General features: G+C 40.2%; 1 protein-coding gene across 1 annotated transcript in view; it reads left to right on the top strand.

The window, feature by feature from the left end:
- The first annotated feature begins 1,904 nt into the window (after positions 1 to 1,904).
- The window catches only part of LOC139070444 (uncharacterized), an 87,512-nt gene continuing 78,206 nt past the window's right edge, over positions 1,905 to 11,210 (top strand). The window contains exon 1 of the mRNA XM_070552697.1: positions 1,905 to 1,969. The gene's annotated coding sequence lies outside the window, so the exon portion shown is untranslated. The remainder of the gene's footprint in view (positions 1,970 to 11,210) is intronic.

Below are 11,210 nucleotides of genomic sequence, written 5' to 3'. Positions count from 1 at the left end.
CCAGATTTCAGTTTTATTCTGGGTCTTCAATAAAACACCAATCTTCTTTGAATGCAGTGCGGCGCATTTTATCTACTGCTCTTTAATAAAACTTTGACAGGTGAAGTATATTAAAGCAAACAGTTTTGACTTTGCTCTTGACTGAAGGATCCCTGAGGTAGCTGCAACAGGACTCATTTTTTATGGTATCTGTGGAAACAATAATTGGAAAACAAACCCGTCCTGTGAAATCTCTTTGATTTTTCTGAGCAAAGGAAGACGACCCCAAGGCGGCAATTAATTTGTAAACCCAGCTTAGCCTGGGAGGAACAATGCTGAGTACATAGTTTGAGCACTAAACTAGTTGACATGTGAGGAATGAGTGTGTTTAAACACATTTAGACCCATCGTACAACGCTTCCAATCATCTGTGCCTGCACTTCCCTCCATCACCCCGGGTGTGTTAGCTACAAGATGGAGGTCTGGTGGTGTTTGGATTCAGATCCTCAAGCTACTAAAACTGTGTGGTACATGAATGAAAGGTCTGCCTGCTAAGAAATGACTCTTATACATATTAAACACAGCCCTGAAGAATGCTGCGTTAATGTCAGGTGTTCCCTACGGTGCTGGAGTGTCAGGAGCATCTGGCTTATTTCAGGGGAGGGGGTATTTTTTTCTTAACATCTAGAGGCATTAGAGCACAGATTAAAGGGGAAGCATTGGCATTTGTATAGAGTATGAAAGGGAGAGATAACAGTTCTCACACTGGTGTACAATATGAACTCCTATGAGTAGAAGAAATGTTTTAGTAATGAGAAAAGAGTTGTGTGAGTGTAGTTTAGAGAAAAACATATCAATTACATTTTTTATTGTTAAATTCTTTTCATAGAATGTGGTAAATGAATGTTAAAGGGCCTGTATTTGATATAGCGCCTTCGAGAGTCCCGGAAACCCCCCAAGGTGCTTTACAACACAATCAGTCATTCACCCATTCACACACATGTTCACACCCTAGTGGTGATGAGCTACTTTTTAGCCTCAGCTGCCCTGGGGCACGCTGACAGAGACGAGTCTGCTGAACACAGGCGACACCGGTCCCTCCGAACACAGCAGGCAAGGGGGTTAAGTGCTCAAGGACACAACGGCAGTGAAAGACTGAGCGGGGCTCGAACCTGCAACCTTCCAATTACAAGGCGAGCACTTAACTCCTGTTGCCCATATATATATATATATATATATATATATATATATATATATATATATTATATATATATATTAAATATATTTATATTTATATTCAACTGTTTATCTGGAGTCAGGTCACAGGGGAAGCAGCCTAAACCGAGATGCCCAGACTTCCCTCTCCCCAGCTTAGGCCAGCTCCTCAGGGGAAATCCCAAGGTGTTGCCTGGCCAGTTGAGAGACATACGCCCCTCCAACGTGTTTTGAGTCTTCCCTTGGGTCTTCTCCCATTTGGATGTGCCAGGAGGCATCCTGACCAGATGCCTGAGCCCCCTCAACTGGCTCCTCTCGACGTGGATGAACAGCGGGAGAGGCTCAGAGTATATATATATATATATATATATATATATATATATATATGTGTGTGTGTGTGTGTGTGTGTGTGTGTGTGTGTGTGTGTGTGTGTATGCATAAAAAAGTAGACTTTTGAAGCTATCCTTAATGGGTCTCTCACTTATGCCTCAATTCCTCTAGTGCGTCCATGTGCGTTTAATCTACTCCACACTACACGTGAGCGTCGTGTTTCCATTGCAACAGAGAAAAGACACTTCTGGGCGGTCGTATTTATAAGGAGGCAGTTCTTGTGTTGCGCGATGCGATACGTCAACGACTCAGACATGTAAACAATAACAATGGTGGACACGGTGACACTTAAAGGAGCAATGTTCAACATTCTGCTCACTCTGGCGCAGAGAGCCTGTGAAGAGAAAAAGCTAGGAGAAGGCTGCACTGGAGAGACGTGATGATGGTAAGCTAATGTTAATGCTACATTGAGCTGTAAATACACAAATAGTCCAGTTTAAAAAAACTTTAATGTGAGTAAAATATTATTTAGCAATATCTATGTTACGTGTGTTTTTCAGATGAGTCTCCAGTGGTACAATCACAGCAAACCTTCAGTCTCTGAGTTTAACATGAGCTACATCTGACTGATGAAACATTGTTCTCTGCTGTAACTCTAGCACAGATAAACCGTAGGTTGATTGTTTATGCTAGCTGAGCAGAGTTCTCGGTGAGACGTCATCAGCTGGCAAGGGCTTAGACTGGAACAAATGTTTAATTTTTACCAGTGCTATTTAAAAACATCAGGTTTCTCAAAAATCCAGTTAAGAAAAATCAAAAACCTTTTCAGCTTTTTCACACATGCCACTGAAAGGAAACTTGCCTCTGCTTTATATCTTTATGTTGCATCCTCTTAAGAACACAGCTTTAGGGTTAATTAGAAGTTTTAAATAGTTTTTTTATTAACTACAGACTCATGCAAACCCATGCCTGTTTCATCTTGACCAGTGTGAGCCGGGACAGGACGCATCCCCCTTCAGCTCTGCAGGAACAAAGGGGAGAATTTGATTTTAATAGTAAATAAATTGTCTTGATAATCAGTGATCGCTCAGATTTACAACAATACAATTAAGAACACATAATCCTCTTAGTAAAAGTTTGTCAAGGACATAAATTATACGTTCTGTGAAGTATCAAAACTGGAACTACTGAATTTTTATTTGCAAAAAGGTGAAAAGCAATTTGTTAGTGATGGAGCTGATTGGGTGGAAATGTTTTACACCAATATTCTGTCTAAATCAGGTCAGGAGACAGCACAAACATTCACAACATTTATGAAAGACTAGCCTAAAAGTGATAAAAGTTAAAATTATTCTACAAAATTTTTAACAGACATATTACGCTTTTGTCAGCCCCATTAAGAGATTGGTGAATGCTTATGACAATTTACAGATTTCTGTAACCATCATCTGATGGTTTTCCCGATTAATCAAGTGATGAAGACATGGAACAATGACAAAAAATGAATGAAACTGTTAGATTTTCTTTTTTTTTTTTAGCGAAAAGGGTCTTAAAAGAATCTTTATTTTCTTCGATTACAGCTGCAGTCAGCAGTCCTTGGCTTTGAGACAAAACAAAGCAATTCTTAATTTCCAGCAGTTACAAATGCCAGAACCCAAGGCGCATGGAAGAGACAGATAAAGTTGTTACTGGCAAATGTCCTTGGTGCAAGCAGAGTGAGCGCTCAGTAATCCTACTGTGTTATTAGTCTCCCAGGACCCTGGGACTCGACGTTGCTATCACAGGCTGGTCCCATGTAGATAACACCAGCTCAATTCACCCTCACATCTACTCATAGCTAAATTGTCCACAATTATCAAGACCGGGGAGCTTATTATTGCCTGCTTGTATTTGCACACTGACTTGCACACAACCCAGAAGTTTTTAATGGTGGACGTTGCGTAACATGCCTTAATTCCCCATTCTGATCTCATCAGTTGTTTCCTAAGCTTTAATTGACCATGAAGCAATTGGGGTAGTGTGGAATTAGCATTTTCATTTTGTTGTTGACCAGTCAAGCAGCTTACTGTAATCTGTGTTTTAATGCACATTCTTGTGGCTGGTATTTACTCTTGATTTTTCCTGCACTGGCATAAATCTTTTTCATTGGTAAGACTTTGGTAAAATGTGGCGGCTGTTTCCAAATCAAACAAAAAAGGGCCAGTGGGCTTGGTGTCAGCTGTCTTATGCTTAAAAATATTTGAAACAATACTTGAAATGTAAAAAGAACACAGAGTTCCCTTATAAATTTTTTTTAAAAAGCTGCCAAGTTGGCAGGAGAAACAGAGGAGCTTTTGACCCTCTCTATCAAAGTAATTCTACCTACAGTCACCTGCTATTGGTGGGGTCTGTAACCTTCATGTGGCTCAGAAACTGCAAATATGAAGTGTCCTGTTAATATGAAGTGTAGGAGGACAACCAGAGACTGGAAGGAGGAAAAAAAGCTGTCCAAACTTATCATTTCTAACACGGCAAGCGCTGTAGCATTCTCCGCTCTTATTTCTATTCCGAGTTCCTGGAGGCTTTTCTTTCCATTCATCCGAACTTGGCAGCTGAAAGGCTAAATAGAAATGAGGCTTATCCATATGGGTAAACTGACATACCATTGGACCTAAAGCAAATAAATAAAAGACTGGAAAAATGTTTTCTCTAACAAATGGTAAAAATCAAGAACCTCAAGGCAAACCCAAATAAATAAACACTGCTATATGTTTAATGTAATTAAAACAATTTAAGAACCTCACCCTTCATTTGGTGCTTAAATTGTCAAAGAGAACAAACTAGTGTAGGCTTTATTTTGTCTTGTGGGTCACAAAAAGTCATTTCATTAATGAACTGTCCAACATGACTTCTACGTTCTGGCAACCCCCCACCCCACCCCACCGCAGAAAGAACAACACAATAACACAGTTTTTGCAAGCGCTTCACCTTAAATTAACTGTTGCAGTCTAGCCTGAACACCCTGCTTTTTCCCTTTCTTGTTGGCTCCATTGTCATCGGCCTGTCCTCTGCAATTTTCAAAGGGAATCCCGAGTTCCTAACCCCCAAATTCTACTACCTCCGCTCCGGTCCACCCCTGCCTTCCGCAGCCGCTCGCTTCCGAACTCAATTTTTACTGGTACCCGCTCTGCAACGGCTCCGCTCCGGTGCGGAGACCTGAGGTGGGCAAACAAGCATGCGCGGGATTTTCGAGATCTTGCGATACAGTCCGAGCAATAAACGCGGAAGTTAGATCCAAACACCCGTTGTGCGGGAGAAGCATCGGCATGAACTGTTTAATCTACCCATCATTTGTGTTGAGAGATCAGCAGTGTTTGGATCAACAAAGTGTGACTACTTTGATAGTGGAAACTGTATTTATGGCTTACTTTTGTGCATTTAAAGTTCAGCCGCCATTGATAGTTGTTAAAAGTTGTTAAACCTGTGCATATGAAACAAAAAATGCCTTTTGTTTATCGATTTATTGTGAAAAACGGAAGTTGTGCTCGCTCCTTTTCCTGTTGGGCGGTTGTGATTTCTGTCCATTTACTGCGGAGGTGCTCCGGCGTCCGGCAAAAATAGGATCGATTCTATTTTTGCCGGACGCCGAAACAGAGGGCGGCGCACTGCGCCGCACTGCCGGAGCACGGCCACAGTAGTGGAATTGCTCTGATTGACTAGAACGGGACCGATTTTGCTCCGGCGTTCGTGTCGGAGCAGAGCGCAGCGGAGCGGAGGTAGTGGAATTTGGGGGTTAAGCTTCTCAAGGACAACACTGGACAGGTTAAGGCCAGTAGTCTGCTCCACATCAATGTATCCCAGAAAGTACTCTTTAATGACAGGTTGTGACTGGAAGTAGACAATGCGCACGATGACCGACATATGTTCTTTGTGACTTGCATCTGGAGTACAATCAAGAATGATGGAGAAATATTTTGCTAACTGTATATGCCCTACGATAGTACGCAATGTTTCTGAAGAAATTATCTGTATTCGTTCATTTTGTGTGTCAAGACCGAGGTAGTGCGTGCAGGAGTTTTCATCTTTTACTTTGGCCAGGTGATTCTCCAATACAGGGTCATATGTAGCCATGAGTTCCACTTCCTTCAAAATGTTACCATTGTCTGGCTCATAAAGAGAGTGGGATGAACCCCTGAAAGACAAATTTCTGGAGGCCAGTGAGAGGGTGATTGAAATTAGGTGTCTCTAGTAATGTCAGCTCCTGCTGATCTATTGCCATGCCTTTTTTTTTGCCTTTTTTCGAGCTCTTTCCACTTAAACATGCACTGTGTATGGTCTTGACTACACTCATGACCTTTCAAACTGCTGTTTATGTTTGACCAATCACTGTGGCCCTCTGCAGTGAGTTTTGTAGTCTTCACACCAAAAAGCTTGCATGCATAGCAGAACACAACATTGCTCCATGGGGAGTACACTAACCAACTTCTGTTGACCTTTTCCCCATTTGGAAGAGTTTTGAACTGGAAGCCAGTATGAAATGATCTTCCACTGGTTCCCTTTGGAAAATGAAACTCAGGGCTGACTTTGAAGGGACCTCTCCGTACAATTTCCAAACGATAAGAATCTGAGCTGTGCTGGCCATAAAGCAGGATCAGTCGGAGGGGCCACATGTGTTTCTCCAATGTATTTTTCAGATCCAGGACTCACTCTGCCTTCAGAGGTGCTGGCTGTGGGCTGTGCTCGGTCTGTAGGTGTGCTTGTACCTTGTAATTCCTGGTCAGGGCTGGGTGATGTTGTAGAAGGTTCAGACGTGATGGCTGACAACTGATCTTGAGCTCTTGAACTGCTGGTGGAGGGCTGATCTGAACTTTGGCTTGAGCTCCTCCTTGAATGTACTTGTTCATTGAGCCTGCATTCAAACACAAAAACATAATTTGTCATATTCATTCTACAATAAGATAAAAGTTTTAAACCATGGTACAAAATACTGCAATAGATTATTTATAGGTTTATATTGGCTTATAAATCACTGGCATGTGACATGACTAAATTCATAACTATTTAACCTTTATTAAGAACTAGAGAGGCACAATATACACATTTTATACACAACTAGAAAATTCTGAATATGAAGGGGAGGAGGTTAGCATAATGGACTTTTTTCTTCAAATTATACCATCAGCAGCTGGTGTTCCCCTTGGCCTGTAAATGTTTATGAAATATATATCAACACAGAGCAAATACCTAATTTGAAAATAGGTTTGTCTAATTTTTCATATTAAATATCAGTTACATAGCCTATAGGCCACATGAAAGAAGGGTCAGTCCTCCTGCATGCTCAGATCATTCCCTTCCCTTGCTTAAAAAATTGTTCCAAAATGAAAGTTGAACCCGCATCTTTTTTATCTGTGAATTCAATGCCGTTCGGCGAGTCTCAAATAAAAATTTGGGCATCTTACTGTAAAAAAAATTATACCATTAATGTAAAAAAGAAACTCTAAATGAACTATGTTCCCACCGGGAATAAAACCCAGGTCTTCCGCATGGGAGTCAGACATCTTACAAGGTGAGCTACTCTCCAGTAACATTCACAATATCTGTAACTTTTATATCCTTGATGACACCTGAAACAACGTCAAACCAAAGAGCAGTTTGAAGCGAAAATGGCTATTTTGTTGCTAATTTGCAGGAAACATCTAGAAGAAAGTTCTACAGAAAGTAGCTAAGGGTCCTCAGAAATGTAGCTAGGTTCATCACTAGGCATTAGGAACAGCGACAAAGTCGCTGAGGTGGCGCTCTCTCTCTCTGCTGCTAAAGCTACTGATAGCAAATGCTACGGGCTATGCCTGAGCGTGAACGCGCATGGAGCAGCCTGCTCGACCCGAGAAGCTCTCGTTTTCTGTGATTTTACAGAAAAACAGGCAATCACAGTAAAAATGCCAGGGCTCATTCTGCAGGACCAGGGCATTGCAGGAGAATGTATGAAGAAGACATTTATTATTTCTATACATGTTTTGGCTGTTAAACTTCCATAATGCCCCTTTTATAATGATATAAATCATGTCCATAGTTAACTCATGATTAATCAAAAACAGCCGCTTATTTAAAAAAATGTCTTACTTTACCTTGACGGTGTTTTTGTCCTTCCTGTTTTTGTGATATTTAAGTATTTGGGTGGGCAAATATGATTCATTTGTTTATTTCTGTTTCAAAACAGCAGATGAGCCTATCTGACCTCACAGAGGAAACTTTATTTTACTTGAGAAAGATGTTTTAAGATGAACTTATTAAAACAAAAAAATCTTCAAACTCTTCAAGGTTTATTTTTTAGATGAACAACCTGTTCAGACTTGTTTTTTGATACAAGTCGCATGAACAGGCTGAATAAAAGGATTGAGGTGGGGGGGGGGGGGGGGGCATAAGCTTGGTAGTGGTGCCCTACGCGCTGTGCGTGGTGTGCGTGTGGGGAGCGCCGGCACTGGTTCTGGCCCAAAACCGACGCATCATTTAGGAAAAAGAGTTAGCTCACTGATGAGTATTCATCAAAGACGGTGCTGATTTCTGATAGAATTTGATGCATCGCTGAACTATTGAAACATCCTGGAACATTAAGCTGCAGATTTTTCTTGGGCTGCAGAATTCCTTCTGACCTTTTGAAAATGTGATCTCCGATTACGTGGGATGGGAAAATGAATGGTTTTGATCTGCAGCTAATGGTCTGAGTTTTACATACTGCTGTAAATGTTTTGTGGACACAGTCTTGTTATTTGGCTCTTTTGACCAAATAAGTTATCTAAAAACAAATCTACAAGACAAAATTGATACTGCGCTGACCTTTGAGAGCCGATGTCTGTGACGGTTCGGCTCGTGGCATATGTATGAGCGTGCACCTTTTGTATCTTAGTCCATGAACACTGAAATTACCTTTGTGTGTTTATTACTTTCAGAGCCGGACTGACATTTACGTGTATTTTCCTTTCAAACCTTATTCAACAAAAACTGGATGCATTTCAAGGTGCTTCACTGTTAATGTTTTAAAAATCCCATCAAACTGTGGGGCTGTTTACATCGAAACTGGAGAGTCACAGATCTTAGATGGTTTGGTCGTCTTTGTTTTAAATGTTAGCAAAGTATCTCATCAACTATTTGATGGATTTCAATGAGATTGTCAGAATGTAATCATGACATTCTCTTTGTAATTACCTTGAAGGGTCAACTCCCAAAAATGCATTGTCAATCTTGCAGATAGAGCTAAAATTAGGTGTGATAGAAGCTGTGAACAGTTCACACTTACTTTGATTATGCAGATTCTTGCAATAACTTGTGAGATCAATCATAACATTATTTTAATCTGAACTTCTGATTGGATCTTAGTTCAATTTTCCAACGTGAAAGAGGCTAAATCTTCTAGCCACACCTAACTTATTATACCAAGCAGTATTTTTCCTTGTCAGATTTTAATGTGAGGATTTTTAAGCCAAAATAAATAAATAAAAGATAAAATTACCTCAGGTATTGCTTTTAATGAAGCATGCCTAGTCTGTGTAATGCTTTTAAAAAGGCCCTGTCAGCTCTCTACTGGCCTAAATAAAACAAAAATGTATCGATCCGGTTTCTACGCTTTTCAGCACACCCATGATTTTTTATAAGTATTCCAGATAAACGTGCAAGAATGAATTATTCATTTTGTTTAAAACGTTGCTGATACAAAAGAATGGACTAACAGTTACTGTTGAAATATTCATGCAATTAAACCCCACATGCAGAGTTCAGGGCTGAGAAGAGTGTAAGCCTCAAATGCATTAATCCCACCAGGTAACACAACACAGAAGGCATTCATGAGCACGCACAATGTTTATTCTTTAATAAAAACTAAATGTGTCGTCACTGCTGTGAACATACAGGACTGTTAATTGCTCAGTATGAGTATAAATGGGACCATTCTGTTATCCAGGAGGTTCTCCCCATAGGTGTAATTAGATGTGCATCCGCCAAAGTAACCCCTTTAGAGAACATGCCATGGGTAGCATTCCTTCCCAGTAGATGCTCAAGGAAAGATAATTGGTGTAATGTTGGTGCCCAGTGTGGTGAGCTAATTAAAGCTAAGAGCATCGGCTATCAGATCTTAAAAACTTGATAGCAGAAGGAATGGCAACATGTTGGAAATTGGATTTTAAATCTTTTTACTAGATTTTAATCTTAAATCTGTATTATGTGCCTAGCTGGAATTGAAGGTGTTGTGAAAGTGTTCCTAAGTTATGAGTGTTCAGTGTATCAAGTTAGATATTTAATAATTTCCAAGTTTTTGAAATGAAACAGGTTTTATTGGGAGTTTCTGCTCTAGGACCCTCATATCGTGAGCAGTTTCATTGTGACAAATAGTAAATCTGTTAATGAAACTTTATTGACTTTGTGATAAACCTTTCCCATCACTGGATTACTGTAAACTGTTATTTCTGTGAGTCAACGGGGTGCACTTCACATGATGACGCAAGAACAAGAAAAACTAAAGTTTATGTCAGTTGCAACGTAACAGATTCTGACAGCTACGGACACAGAAGAGCAAATTCAACTAATAAACACAGACGTTATCTAAGCAATTCCCTCGCTGGTGTTCTGTACAGTCTGAGCACACAAAACACAGGGTGGTTCTGAAACAGTAATGTCTCTGTGCAGCTGTTCCCTGCTGTGATGTTCCAGCGAGGAAACCCTTTGTTTGGCGATTATATATGATTACAACTGATAGTCAGCGGTTATCATCCTGATGTTCCACACAGGAGGCTGCAGTCTGAAAAAACAAGTATGAAAGCTGCACATTTCACAACACTGACATGTTTACAGGTTCTGAAATTAAACAAAATGAACCGAAGAAGCAGTGGAACTTTATGCTACAATTCCAACGCATAAAAATTAAAATGCTTGTCTTTCTAAAACACTTTGCTGTGTTGTTTGTCTCAGAAGATCACTAAACGCAACAGCAAGCAAAACTGATAATTACAAAGTGTTGGGTGTTTGCAACCAACAAGCAATCTGTGTGCAATCAGCATGAAATGAATCAGTTCCAGTTACACAATGGAGCACGCATGCATCCAACTCATATGGTGCTAACAAAAACCCCTACAGAAATAAAATCACACCCAATCTCTATATTCAGCCACTGTTCTTTACCTTCCGCTGCCATCTTTTATGTTAATGGGTTGGTTTTGAGCCGTTTATTAAATCAGCTGTCAAATACAATACAAACAATTATTTATCATCCAATTTGTTGTTTATCTATTGTTTTTCTTGCTAGGCTTCCTTTTCCATTAAATGTTGATTTCAAAGGGATACTAAGTCACTTGTTCTTTTTAAAATACATTTTTTGAGCCAGTAGGTGCTGAAATGACCCTTTACAGGTTGAATGAAATGCCACTCAGACCCTACCGCCCCCTGTGGCCAGAATCCCGCATTTGCAACTTCAGAGTGCTGTGGTGCCAGCTGACTGACATACCTGGCAAAGTAGTCTACTTCCAGCATGTTTCAGATCATGAACACAGCTGATTCATTTGATTTAGGGATGTATCACTCCTCTATAAACTACCGAAGGCTGAGGAGACATTTCAGCTGTTAGATTAAGGTGTTAAAAAAAAACGTATAGCAAGGAGAGAAGTTTCACTTTTGCTTTGACCACAGATAATTAATAACGGACATTAGGGGGTGGTAAACTC

The sequence above is a fragment of the Nothobranchius furzeri genome, chromosome 1 (genome assembly GCF_043380555.1).
Source record: "Nothobranchius furzeri strain GRZ-AD chromosome 1, NfurGRZ-RIMD1, whole genome shotgun sequence".
Taxonomy (NCBI): Eukaryota; Metazoa; Chordata; class Actinopteri; order Cyprinodontiformes; family Nothobranchiidae; genus Nothobranchius; species Nothobranchius furzeri.
The sequence above is the reverse complement of the archived record's forward strand: the minus strand, read 5'-3'. Positions and strand labels throughout refer to the sequence as shown.